This window comes from Bombina bombina, chromosome 12 (assembly GCF_027579735.1).
Source record: "Bombina bombina isolate aBomBom1 chromosome 12, aBomBom1.pri, whole genome shotgun sequence".
In the NCBI taxonomy this organism is placed as follows: domain Eukaryota; kingdom Metazoa; phylum Chordata; class Amphibia; order Anura; family Bombinatoridae; genus Bombina; species Bombina bombina.
In genome coordinates, this window is record NC_069510.1 from 108,706,386 (window position 1) to 108,720,616 (window position 14,231).

Here is a 14,231-nt window from a genome sequence, read left to right on the forward strand (position 1 = left end):
AGAGGAAAATGATTTTAGCAACCGTTACTAAAATCGATGGCTGTTTCCACACAGGACTGTTGAGAGGAATTAACTTCAGTTGGGGGAAACAGTGAGCAGACTTTTGCTGCTTGAGGTATGACACATTTCTAACAAGACGTGGTAATGCTGGAAGCTGTCATTTTCCCTATGGGATCCGGTAAGCCATTTTTATTATATGAGAATAAAGGGCTTCACAAGGGCTTTAAAGACTGGTAGACATTTTTCTGGGCTAAAACGATTGATTTATAAGCATTTTTAATACTTCATAGCTTTGAGGAGTTATTTTATTCTTGGGAATTATGTAAAATAACCGGCAGGCACTGTATTGGACACCTTTTTCACTGGGGGCCTTCTCTAATCATAGGCAGAGCCTCATTTTCGCGCCTCTATTGCGCACTTGTTTTTGGGAAGCAAGCCATGCAGATGCATGTGTGAGGAGCTCAGATACATAGAAAAAGCTTACTGAAGGCGTCATTTGGTATCGTATTCCCCTTTGGGCTTGGTTGGGTCTCAGCAAAGCAGATACCAGGGACTGTATAGGGGTTAAACATAAAAACGGCTCCGGTTCCGTTATTTTAAGAGTTAAAGCTTTCAAATTTGGTGTGCAATACTTTTAAGGCTTTAAGACACTGTGGTGAAATTTTGGTGAATTTTGAACAATTCCTTCATACTTTTTCACATTTTCAGTAATAAAGTGTGTTCAGTTTAAAATTTAAAGTGACAGTAACGGTTTTATTTTAAAACGTTTTTTGTACTTTGTTATCAAGTTTATGCCTGTTTAACATGTCTGAACTATCAGATAGACTATGTTCTGTATGTGAGGAAGCCAAGGTTCCTTCTCATTTAAATAGATGTGATTTATGTGACACAAAATTTAGAGAAAATGATGCCCAAGATGATTCCTCAAGTGAGGGGAGTAAGCATGGTACTGCATCATCCCCTCCTTCGTCTACGCCAGTCTTGCCCACACAGGAGGCCCCTAGTACATCTAGTGCGCCAATACTCCTTACTATGCAACAATTAACGGCTGTAATGGATAATTCTATCAAAAACATTTTAGCCAAAATGCCCACTTATCAGCGAAAGCGCGACTGCTCTGTTTTAGAAAATACTGAAGAGCATGAGGACGCTGATGATAATGGTTCCGAAATGCCCCTACACCAGTCTGAGGGGGCCAGGGAGGTTTTGTCTGAGGGAGAAATTTCAGATTCAGGGAAAATTTCTCAACAAGCTGAACCTGATGTGATTACATTCAAATTTAAATTGGAACATCTCCGCGCTCTGCTTAAGGAGGTGTTATCTACTCTGGATGATTGTGAGAATTTGGTCATTCCAGAGAAATTATGTAAGATGGACAAGTTCCTAGAGGTCCCGGGGCCCCCCGAAGCTTTTCCTATACCCAAGCGGGTGGCGGACATTGTAAACAAAGAATGGGAAAGGCCCGGCATACCTTTTGTCCCTCCCCCTATATTTAAAAAATTGTTTCCTATGGTCGACCCCAGAAAGGACTTATGGCAGACAGTCCCCAAGGTCGAGGGGGCGGTTTCTACTCTAAACAAACGCACTACTATCCCTATAGAAGATAGTTGTGCTTTCAAAGATCCTATGGATAAAAAATTAGAGGGTTTGCTTAAAAAGATGTTTGTTCAGCAAGGTTACCTTCTACAACCAATTTCATGCATTGTTCCTGTCACTACAGCAGCGTGTTTCTGGTTCGATGAACTAGAAAAGTCGCTCAATAAAGATTCTTCTTATGAGGAGATTATGGACAGAATTCATGCTCTCAAATTGGCTAACTCTTTTACTTTAGACGCCACTTTGCAATTGGTTAGATTAGCGGCGAAAAATTCAGGGTTTGCTATTGTGGCGCGCAGAGCGCTTTGGCTAAAATCTTGGTCAGCGGATGCGTCTTCCAAGAACAAATTGCTTAACATACCTTTCTCCAACATAGGTGTGTCCGGTCCACGGCGTCATCCTTACTTGTGGGATATTCTCTTCCCCAACAGGAAATGGCAAAGAGCCCAGCAAAGCTGGTCACATGATCCCTCCTAGGCTCCGCCTACCCCAGTCATTCTCTTTGCCGTTGTACAGGCAACATCTCCACGGAGATGGCTTAGAGTTTTTTAGTGTTTAACTGTAGTTTTTATTATTCAATCAAGAGTTTGTTATTTTGAAATAGTGCTGGTATGTACTATTTACTCAGAAACAGAAAAGAGATGAAGATTTCTGTTTGTATGAGGAAAATGATTTTAGCAACCGTCACTAAAATCCATGGCTGTTCCACACAGGACTGTTGAGAGCAATTAACTTCAGTTGGGGGAACAGTGAGCAGTCTCTTGCTGCTTGAGGTATGACACATTCTAACAAGACGATGTAATGCTGGAAGCTGTCATTTTCCCTATGGGATCCGGTAAGCCATGTTTATTACGATCGTAAATAAGGGCTTCAAAAAGGGCTTATTAAGACTGTAGACTTTTTCTGGGCTAAATCGATTCATTATTAACACATATTTAGCCTTGAGGAATCATTTTATCTGGGTATTTTGATATAATCATATCGGCAGGCACTGTTTTAGACACCTTATTCTTTAGGGGCTTTCCTAAAGCATAGGCAGAGCCTCATTTTCGCGCCGGTGTTGCGCACTTGTTTTTGAGAGGCATGGCATGCAGTCGCATGTGAGAGGAGCTCTGATACTTAGAAAAGACTTTCTGAAGGCGTCATTTGGTATCGTATTCCCCTTGGGGCTTGGTTGGGTCTCAGCAAAGCAGATACCAGGGACTGTAAAGGGGTTAAAGTTCAAAACGGCTCCGGTTCCGTTATTTTAAGGGTTAAAGCTTCCAAATTTGGTGTGCAATACTTTTAAGGCTTTAAGACACTGTGGTGAAAATTTGGTGAATTTTGAACAATTCCTTCATGTTTTTTCGCAATTGCAGTAATAAAGTGTGTTCAGTTTAAAATTTAAAGTGACAGTAACGGTTTTATTTTAAAACGTTTTTTGTACTTTGTGATCAAGTTTATGCCTGTTTAACATGTCTGAACTACCAGATAGACTGTGTTCTGAATGTGGGGAAGCCAGAATTCCTATTCATTTAAATAAATGTGATTTCAATGATGCCCAAGATGATTCCTCAAGTGAGGGGAGTAAGCATGGTACTGCATCATTCCCTCCTTCGTCTACACGAGTCTTGCCCACTCAGGAGGCCCCTAGTACATCTAGCGCGCCAATACTCCTTACTATGCAACAATTAACGGCTGTAATGGATAATTCTGTCAAAAACATTTTAGCCAAAATGAACACTTATCAGCGTAAGCGCGACTGCTCTGTTTTAGATACTGAAGAGCATGACGACGCTGATAATAATATTTCTGAAGGGCCCCTAACCCAGTCTGATGGGGCCAGGGAGGTTTTGTCTGAGGGAGAAATTACTGATTCAGGGAACATTTCTCAACAAGCTGAACCTGATGTGATTGCATTTAAATTTAAGTTGGAACATCTCCGCATTCTGCTTAAGGAGGTATTATCCACTCTGGATGATTGTGACAAGTTGGTCATCCCAGAGAAACTATGTAAAATGGACAAGTTCCTAGAGGTGCCGGGGCTCCCAGAAGCTTTTCCTATACCCAAGCGGGTGGCGGACATTGTTAATAAAGAATGGGAAAGGCCCGGTATTCCTTTCGTCCCTCCCCCCATATTTAAAAAATTGTTTCCTATGGTCAACCCCAGAAAGGACTTATGGCAGACAGTCCCCAAGGTCGAGGGAGCGGTTTCCACTTTAAACAAACGCACCACTATACCCATAGAGGATAGTTGTGCTTTCAAAGATCCTATGGATAAAAAATTAGAAGGTTTGCTTAAAAAGATGTTTGTTCAGCAGGGTTACCTTCTACAACCAATTTCATGCATTGTCCCTGTCGCTACAGCCGCATGTTTCTGGTTCGATGAGCTGATAAAGGCGGTCGATAGTGATTCTCCTCCTTATGAGGAGATTATGGACAGAATCAATGCTCTCAAATTGGCTAATTCTTTCACCCTAGACGCCACTTTGCAATTGGCTAGGTTAGCGGCTAAGAATTCTGGGTTTGCTATTGTGGCGCGCAGAGCGCTTTGGTTGAAATCTTGGTCGGCTGATGCGTCTTCCAAGAACAAGCTACTTAACATTCCTTTCAAGGGGAAAACGCTGTTTGGCCCTGACTTGAAAGAGATTATCTCTGATATCACTGGGGGTAAGGGCCACGCCCTTCCTCAGGATCGGCTTTTCAAGGCAAAAAATAAACCTAATTTTCGTCCCTTTCGTAGAAACGGGCCAGCCCAAAGTGCTACGTCCTCTAAGCAAGAGGGTAATACTTCTCAAGCCAAGCCAGCTTGGAGACCAATGCAAGGCTGGAACAAGGGAAAGCAGGCCAAGAAACCTGCCACTGCTACCAAGACAGCATGAAATGTTGGCCCCCGATCCGGGACCGGATCTGGTGGGGGGCAGACTCTCTCTCTTCGCTCAGGCTTGGGCAAGAGATGTTCTGGATCCTTGGGCGCTAGAAATAGTCTCCCAAGGTTATCTTCTGGAATTCAAGGGACTTCCCCCAAGGGGGAGGTTCCACAGGTCTCAGTTGTCTTCAGACCACATGAAAAGACAGGCATTCTTACGTTGTGTAGAAGACCTGTTAAAAATGGGAGTGATTCATCCTGTTCCATTAAGAGAACAAGGGATGGGGTTCTACTCCAATCTGTTTATAGTTCCCAAAAAAGAGGGAACGTTCAGACCAATCTTAGATCTCAAGATTTTAAACAAGTTTCTCAAGGTTCCATCGTTCAAGATGGAAACCATTCGAACTATTCTTCCTTCCATCCAGGAAGGTCAATTCATGACCACGGTGGATTTAAAGGATGCGTATCTACATATTCCTATCCACAAGGAACATCATCGGTTCCTGAGGTTCGCATTCCTGGACAAACATTACCAGTTCGTGGCGCTTCCTTTCGGATTAGCCACTGCTCCAAGGATTTTCACAAAGGTACTAGGGTCCCTTCTAGCTGTGCTAAGACCAAGGGGCATTGCTGTAGTTCCTTACTTGGACGACATTCTGATTCAAGCGTCGTCCCTTCCTCAAGCAAAGGCTCACACGGACATTGTCCTGGCCTTTCTCAGATCTCACGGATGGAAAGTGAACGTGGAAAAGAGTTCTCTATCTCCGTCAACAAGGGTTCCCTTCTTGGGAACAATAATAGACTCCTTAGAAATGAGGATTTTTCTGACAGAGGCCAGAAAAACAAAACTTCTAGACTCTTGTCGGATACTTCATTCCGTTCCTCTTCCTTCCATAGCTCAGTGCATGGAAGTGATCGGGTTGATGGTAGCGGCAATGGACATAGTTCCTTTTGCACGCATTCATCTAAGACCATTACAACTGTGCATGCTCAGTCAGTGGAATGGGGACTATACAGACTTGTCTCCGAAGATACAAGTAAATCAGAGGACCAGAGACTCACTCCGTTGGTGGCTGTCCCTGGACAACCTGTCACGAGGGATGACATTCCGCAGACCAGAGTGGGTCATTGTCACGACCGACGCCAGTCTGATGGGCTGGGGCGCGGTCTGGGGATCCCTGAAAGCTCAGGGTCTTTGGTCTCGGGAAGAATCTCTTCTACCGATAAATATTCTGGAACTGAGAGCGATATTCAATGCTCTCAAGGCTTGGCCTCAGCTAGCGAGGGCCAAGTTCATACGGTTTCAATCAGACAACATGACAACTGTTGCGTACATCAACCATCAGGGGGGAACAAGGAGTTCCCTGGCGATGGAAGAAGTGACCAAACTCATTCTATGGGCGGAGTCTCACTCCTGCCACCTGTCTGCTATCCACATCCCAGGAGTGGAAAATTGGGAAGCGGATTTTCTGAGTCGTCAGACATTGCATCCGGGGGAGTGGGAACTCCATCCGGAAATCTTTGCCCAAGTCACTCAGCTGTGGGGCATTCCAGACATGGATCTGATGGCCTCTCGTCAGAACTTCAAAGTTCCTTGCTACGGGTCCAGATCCAGGGATCCCAAGGCGGCTCTAGTGGATGCACTAGTAGCACCTTGGACCTTCAAACTAGCTTATGTGTTCCCGCCGTTTCCTCTCATCCCCAGGCTGGTAGCCAGGATCAATCAGGAGAGGGCGTCGGTGATCTTGATAGCTCCTGCGTGGCCACGCAGGACTTGGTATGCAGATCTGGTGAATATGTCATCGGCTCCACCTTGGAAGCTACCTTTGAGACGAGACCTTCTTGTTCAGGGTCCGTTCGAACATCCGAATCTGGTTTCACTCCAGCTGACTGCTTGGAGATTGAACGCTTGATCTTATCGAAGCGAGGGTTCTCAGATTCTGTTATCGATACTCTTGTTCAGGCCAGAAAGCCTGTAACTAGAAAGATTTACCACAAAATTTGGAAAAAATATATCTGTTGGTGTGAATCTAAAGGATTCCCTTGGGACAAGGTGAAGATTCCTAGGATTCTATCCTTCTTTCAAGAAGGATTGGAAAAAGGATTATCTGCTAGTTCCCTGAAGGGACAGATTTCTGCCTTGTCTGTGTTACTTCACAAGAAGCTGGCCGCTGTGCCAGATGTTCAAGCCTTTGTTCAGGCTCTGGTTAGAATTAAGCCTGTTTACAAACCTTTGACTCCTCCTTGGAGTCTCAATTTAGTTCTTTCAGTTCTTCAGGGGGTTCCGTTTGAACCCTTGCATTCCGTTGATATTAAGTTATTATCTTGGAAAGTTTTGTTTTTAGTTGCAATTTCTTCTGCTAGAAGAGTTTCAGAATTATCTGCTCTGCAGTGTTCTCCTCCTTATCTGGTGTTCCATGCAGATAAGGTGGTTTTACGTACTAAACCTGGTTTTCTTCCAAAAGTTGTTTCTAACAAAAACATTAACCAGGAGATTATCGTACCTTCTCTGTGTCCGAAACCAGTTTCAAAGAAGGAACGTTTGTTGCACAATTTGGATGTTGTTCGCGCTCTAAAATTCTATTTAGATGCTACAAAGGATTTTAGACAAACATCTTCCTTGTTTGTTGTTTATTCCGGTAAAAGGAGAGGTCAAAAAGCAACTTCTACCTCTCTCTCTTTTTGGATTAAAAGCATCATCAGATTGGCTTACGAGACTGCCGGACGGCAGCCTCCCGAAAGAATCACAGCTCATTCCACTAGGGCTGTGGCTTCCACATGGGCCTTCAAGAACGAGGCTTCTGTTGATCAGATATGTAGGGCAGCGACTTGGTCTTCACTGCACACTTTTACCAAATTTTACAAGTTTGATACTTTTGCTTCTTCTGAGGCTATTTTTGGGAGAAAGGTTTTGCAAGCCGTGGTGCCTTCCATTTAGGTGACCTGATTTGCTCCCTCCCTTCATCCGTGTCCTAAAGCTTTGGTATTGGTTCCCACAAGTAAGGATGACGCCGTGGACCGGACACACCTATGTTGGAGAAAACAGAATTTATGTTTACCTGATAAATTACTTTCTCCAACGGTGTGTCCGGTCCACGGCCCGCCCTGGTTTTTTTAATCAGGTCTGATAATTTATTTTCTTTAACTACAGTCACCACGGTACCATATGGTTTCTCCTATGCAAATATTCCTCCTTAACGTCGGTCGAATGACTGGGGTAGGCGGAGCCTAGGAGGGATCATGTGACCAGCTTTGCTGGGCTCTTTGCCATTTCCTGTTGGGGAAGAGAATATCCCACAAGTAAGGATGACGCAGTGGACCGGACACACCGTTGGAGAAAGTAATTTATCAGGTAAACATAAATTCTGTTTTCAAGGGGAAAACGCTGTTTGGCCCTGACTTGAAAGAGATTATTTCTGATATCACTGGGGGTAAGGGCCACGCCCTTCCTCAGGATATGTCTTTCAAGGCTAAAAATAAACCAAATTTTCGTCCCTTTCGCAGAAACGGACCAGCCCCAAGTGCTACATCCTCTAAGCAAGAGGGTAATACTTCTCAAACCAAGCCAGCCTGGAGGCCAATGCAAGGCTGGAACAAAGGTAAGCAGGCCAAGAAACCTGCCACTGCTACCAAGACAGCATGAGATGTTGGCCCCCGATCCGGGACCGGATCTGGTGGGGGGCAGACTTTCTCTCTTTGCTCAGGCTTGGGCAAGAGATGTTCTGGATCCTTGGGCGCTAGAAATAGTCTCCCAAGGTTATCTTCTGGAATTCAAGGAGCTTCCCCCAAGGGGGAGGTTCCACAGGTCTCAATTGTCTTTAGACCACATAAAGAGACAGGCATTCTTACATTGTGTAGAAGACCTGTTAAAAATGGGAGTGATTCATCCTGTTCCATTAGGAGAACAAGGGATGGGATTCTACTCCAATCTGTTCATAGTTCCCAAAAAAGAGGGAACATTCAGACCAATCTTAGATCTCAAGATCCTAAACAAGTTTCTCAAGGTCCCATCGTTCAAAATGGAAACCATTCGGACAATTCTTCCTTCCATCCAGGAAGGTCAATTCATGACCACGGTGGATTTAAAGGATGCGTATCTACATATTCCTATCCACAAGGAACATCATCGGTTCCTAAGGTTCGCCTTTCTGGACAAGCATTACCAGTTTGTGGCACTTCCATTCGGATTAGCCACTGCTCCAAGAATTTTCACAAAGGTACTAGGGTCCCTTCTAGCGGTGCTACGACCAAGGGGCATTGCAGTAGTACCTTACTTGGACGACATACTGATTCAAGCGTCGTCCCTACCACAAGCAAAGGCTCATACGGACATTGTCCTGGCCTTTCTCAGATCTCACGGGTGGAAAGTGAACGTAGAAAAAAGTTCTCTATCTCCGTCAACAAGAGTTCCCTTCTTGGGAACAATAATAGACTCCTTAGAAATGAGGATTTTTCTGACAGAGGCCAGAAAATCAAAACTTCTAAGCTCTTGTCAAGTACTTCATTCTGTTCTTCTTCCTTCCATAGCACAGTGCATGGAAGTAATAGGTTTGATGGTCGCGGCAATGGACATAGTTCCTTTTGCGCGAATTCATCTGAGACCATTACAACTGTGCATGCTCAGTCAGTGGAATGGGGATTATACAGACTTGTCTCCGACGATACAAGTAGATCAGAGGACCAGAGATTCACTCCGTTGGTGGCTAACCCTGGACAACCTGTCACAGGGGATGAGCTTCCGCAGACCAGAGTGGGTCATTGTCACGACCGACGCCAGTCTGGTAGGCTGGGGCGCGGTCTGGGAACCCCTGAAAGCTCAGGGTCTTTGGTCTCGGGAAGAATCTCTTCTCCCGATAAACATTCTGGAACTGAGAGCGATATTCAATGCTCTCAAGGCTTGGCCTCAGCTAGCAAAGGCCAAATTCGTACGGTTTCAATCAGACAACATGACGACTGTTGCGTATATCAACCATCAGGGGGGAACAAGGAGTTCCCTGGTGATGGAAGAAGTGACCAAAATCATTCAATGGGCGGAGACTCACTCCTGCCACTTGTCTGCAATCCACATCCCAGGCGTGGAAAATTGGGAAGCGGATTTTCTGAGTCGTCAGACATTTCATCCGGGGGAGTGGGAACTCCATCCGGAAATCTTTGCCCAAATAACTCAATTGTGGGGCATTCCAGACATGGATCTGATGGCCTCTCGTCAGAACTTCAAGGTTCCTTGCTACGGGTCCAGATCCAGGGATCCCAAGGCGACTCTAGTAGATGCACTAGTAGCACCTTGGACCTTCAACCTAGCTTATGTATTCCCACCGTTTCCTCTCATCCCCAGGCTGGTAGCCAGGATCAATCAGGAGAGGGCATCGGTGATCTTGATAGCTCCTGCGTGGCCACGCAGGACTTGGTATGCAGACCTGGTGAATATGTCATCGGCTCCACCATGGAAGCTACCTTTGAGACAGGACCTTCTTGTTCAAGGTCCGTTCGAACATCCGAATCTGGTTTCACTCCAACTGACTGCTTGGAGATTGAACGCTTGATTTTATCAAAGCGAGGGTTCTCAGATTCTGTCATTGATACTCTTGTTCAGGCCAGAAAGCCTGTAACTAGAAAAATCTACCATAAAATATGGAAAAAATATATCTCTTGGTGTGAATCTAAAGGATTACCATGGAACAAGATAAAAATTCCAAAGATTCTATCCTTTCTTCAAGAAGGTTTGGAGAAAGGATTATTTGCAAGTTCTTTGAAGGGACAGATTTCTGCTTTATCTGTTTTACTTCACAAAAAGCTGGCGGCTGTGCCAGATGTTCAGGCTTTTGTTCAGGCTCTGGTTAGAATCAAGCCTGTTTACAAACCTTTGACTCCTCCTTGGAGTCTCAATTTAGTTCTTTCAGTTCTTCAGGGGGTTCCGTTTGAGCCCCTACATTCCGTTGATATCAAGTTATTATCTTGGAAAGTTTTGTTTTTGGTTGCAATTTCTTCTGCTAGAAGAGTTTCAGAGTTATCTGCTCTGCAGTGTTCTCCTCCTTATCTGGTGTTCCATGCAGATAAGGTGGTTTTGCGTACTAAACCTGGTTTTCTTCCGAAAGTTGTTTCTAACAAAAACATTAACCAGGAGATAGTTGTGCCTTCTTTGTGTCCGAATCCAGTTTCAAAGAAGGAACGTTTGTTGCACAATTTGGATGTAGTGCGTGCTCTAAAATTCTATTTAGATGCTACAAAGGATTTCAGACAAACATCTTCCTTGTTTGTTGTTTATTCTGGTAAAAGGAGAGGTCAAAAAGCAACTTCTACCTCTCTATCTTTTTGGCTTAAAAGCATCATCAGATTGGCTTATGAGACTGCCGGACGGCAGCCTCCTGAAAGAATCACAGCTCATTCCACTAGGGCCGTGGCTTCCACATGGGCCTTTAAGAACGAGGCTTCTGTTGATCAGATATGTAAGGCAGCGACTTGGTCTTCACTGCACACTTTTACCAAATTTTACAAATTTGATACTTTTGCTTCTTCTGAGGCTATTTTTGGGAGAAAGGTTTTGCAAGCCGTGGTGCCTTCCATCTAGGTGACCTGATTTGCTCCCTCCCATCATCCGTGTCCTAAAGCTTTGGTATTGGTTCCCACAAGTAAGGATGACGCCGTGGACCGGACACATCTATGTTGGAGAAAACAGAATTTATGTTTACCTGATAAATTACTTTCTCCAACGGTGTGTCCGGTCCACGGCCCGCCCTGGTTTTTTAATCAGGTCTGATGATTTATTTTCTTTAACTACAGTCACCACGGTAGCATATGATTTCTCCTATGCAAATATTCCTCCTTTACGTCGGTCGAATGACTGGGGAAGGCGGAGCCTAGGAGGGATCATGTGACCAGCTTTGCTGGGCTCTTTGCCATTTCCTGTTGGGGAAGAGAATATCCCACAAGTAAGGATGACGCCGTGGACCGGACACACCGTTGGAGAAAGTAATTTATCAGGTAAACATAAATTCTGTTTTTGTGATACATGGTAGGAAACAGTGCTGCCCTCTAGTGCTCTTGCAAATGGATAACTTTCTTGCAAAACTGCTGCCATATAGTGCTCTAAACATACGTCTTCTCTTGAGCTTACGTCCATTATTTTCAACAAAAGACAATGAAGAGAATTTGATAATGGACGTAAATTATAAAGTATTTTAAAGTTGCATTCTCTATCTCAATCATGAAAGAAACATTTTTCTTGTTGCTTTAATTACTGATATATACTGTACATATATTAAACGTTTAGGGCCAGGTAACGTGTGGAGCGCCAATGCGCGAGCTTTAAGGGGTATATCGGGGATGTTTGCGTGCGTCGGGTTTCCCGTTCGTATTACAAGTTGAAAGTAAGCGCGATCGCTTCATATGCAATCTTGATTGATGCTAGAATTATTACTGCGTCCTCCGAGTTCTGGTTAACTGCTTTGCGAAACAAGAAAGTCTCACAAAACGCATCAAAAATGTACTAAGTACAGTTACAATCATAACACTCTGCTAAAAATTTTTTTTTTTTTTTTTTAAAGTTATAAAGGCTCAAATATATGAGGTCTCAGTTGTTCGAAAAAAAAGCAGACAAAGGGCATTAATACTGAGATACATACAGTACATGTCTAAAGTTGTGCATTTGGGTGAGCTCTTCTGTAAAGTGATTTATTCTATTTTTTGGTTTTCCACCCAGATACGCTGATATGTCCAGAGTCCTTCTGGCTAAACTTCTACCAACTATAATTATTAACACCCCCAAGAAACCAGGTGTAATCACCTGATGCCTTCCTATTACTGCTGATTCTGAGGTGGTCACCTGATGCCTTCCCATTACTGCTGATTCTGAGGTGGTCACCTGATGCCTTACCATTACTGCTGATTCTGAGGTGGTCACCTGATGCCTTCCTATTACTGCTGATTCTGAGGTGGTCACCTGATGCCTTCCTATTACTGCTGATTCTGGTGTGGTCACCTGATGCCTTCCTATTACTGCTGATTCTGGTGTAATCACCTGATGCCTTCCTATTACTGCTGATTCTGGTGTAATCACCTGATGCCTTCCTATTACTGCTGATTCTGAGGTGGTCACCTGATGCCTTGCCATTACTGCTGATTCTGAGGTGGTCACCTGATGCCTTCCTATTACTGCTGATTCTGAGGTGGTCACCTGATGCCTTCCTATTACTGCTGATTCTGAGGTGGTCACCTGATGCCTTCCTATTACTGCTGATTCTGGTGTGGTCACCTGATACCTTCCCATTACTGCTGATTCTGAGATGGTCACCTGATGCCTTCCTATTACTGCTGATTCTGAGGTGGTCACCTGATGCCTTCCTATTACTGCTGATTCTGAGGTGGTCACCTGATGCCTTACTATATTACTGGTGATTCTGAGGTGGTCACCTGATGCCTTCCCATTACTGCTGATTCTGGTGTAATCACCTGATGCCTTCCTATTACTGCTGATTCTGGTGTGGTCACCTGATGCCTTCTCATTACTGCTGATTCTGGTGTGGTCACCTGATGCCTTACTTATTACTGCTGATTCTGAGGTGGTCACCTGATGCCTTCCCATTACTGCTGATTCTGAGATGGTCACCTGATGCCTTCCCATTACTGCTGATTCTGGTGTGGTCACCTGATGCCTTACTATTACTGCTGATTCTGAGGTTGTCACCTGATGCCTTCCCATTACTGCTGATTCTGGTGTGGTCACCTGATGCCTTCTCATTACTGCTGATTCTGGTGTGGTCACCTGATGCCTTCCTATTACTGCTGATTCTGGTGTAATCACCTGATGCCTTCCTATTACTGCTGATTCTGGTGTGGTCACCTGATGCCTTCTCATTACTGCTGATTCTGGTGTGGTCACCTGATGCCTTACTTATTACTGCTGATTCTGGTGTGGTCACCTGATGCCTTACTTATTACTGCTGATTCTGAGATGGTCACATGATGCCTTCCCATTACTGCTGATTCTGGTGTGGTCACCTGATGCCTTACTATTACTGCTGATTCTGAGGTTGTCACCTGATGCCTTCCCATTACTGCTGATTCTGGTGTGGTCACCTGATGCCTTACTATTACTGCTGATTCTGAGGTGGTCACCTGATGCCTTACTATTACTGCTGATTCTGAGGTTGTCACCTGATGCCTTCCCATTACTGCTGATTCTGAGGTGGTCACCTGATGCCTTACTATTACTGCTGATTCTGAGGTGGTCACCTGAAGCCTTCCCATTACTGCTGATTCTTAGATGGTCACCTGATGTCTTCCCATTACTGCTGATTCTGAGGTGGTCATCTGATGCCTTACTATTACTGCTGATTCTGAGGTGGTCACCTGATGCCTTCCTATTACTGCTGATTCTGGTGCGGTCACCTGATGCCTTACCATTACTGCTGATTCTGGTGCGGTCACCTGATGCCTTCCTATTACTGCTGATTCTGAGGTGGTCACCTGATGCCTTCCTATTACTGCTGATTCTGGTGCGGTCACCTGATGCCTTACCATTACTGCTGATTCTGGTGCGGTCACCTGATGCCTTCCTATTACTGCTGATTCTGAGGTGGTCACCTGATGCCTTACTATTACTGCTGATTCTGGTGGGGTCAACTGATGCCTTCCCATTACTGCTGATTCTGAGGTGGTCACCTGATGCCTTACTATTACTGCTGATTCTGGTGGGGTCAACTGATGCCTTCCTATTACTGCTGATTCTGGTGTAATCACCTGATGCCTTACCATTACTGCTGATTCTGGTGTGGTCACCTGATGCCTT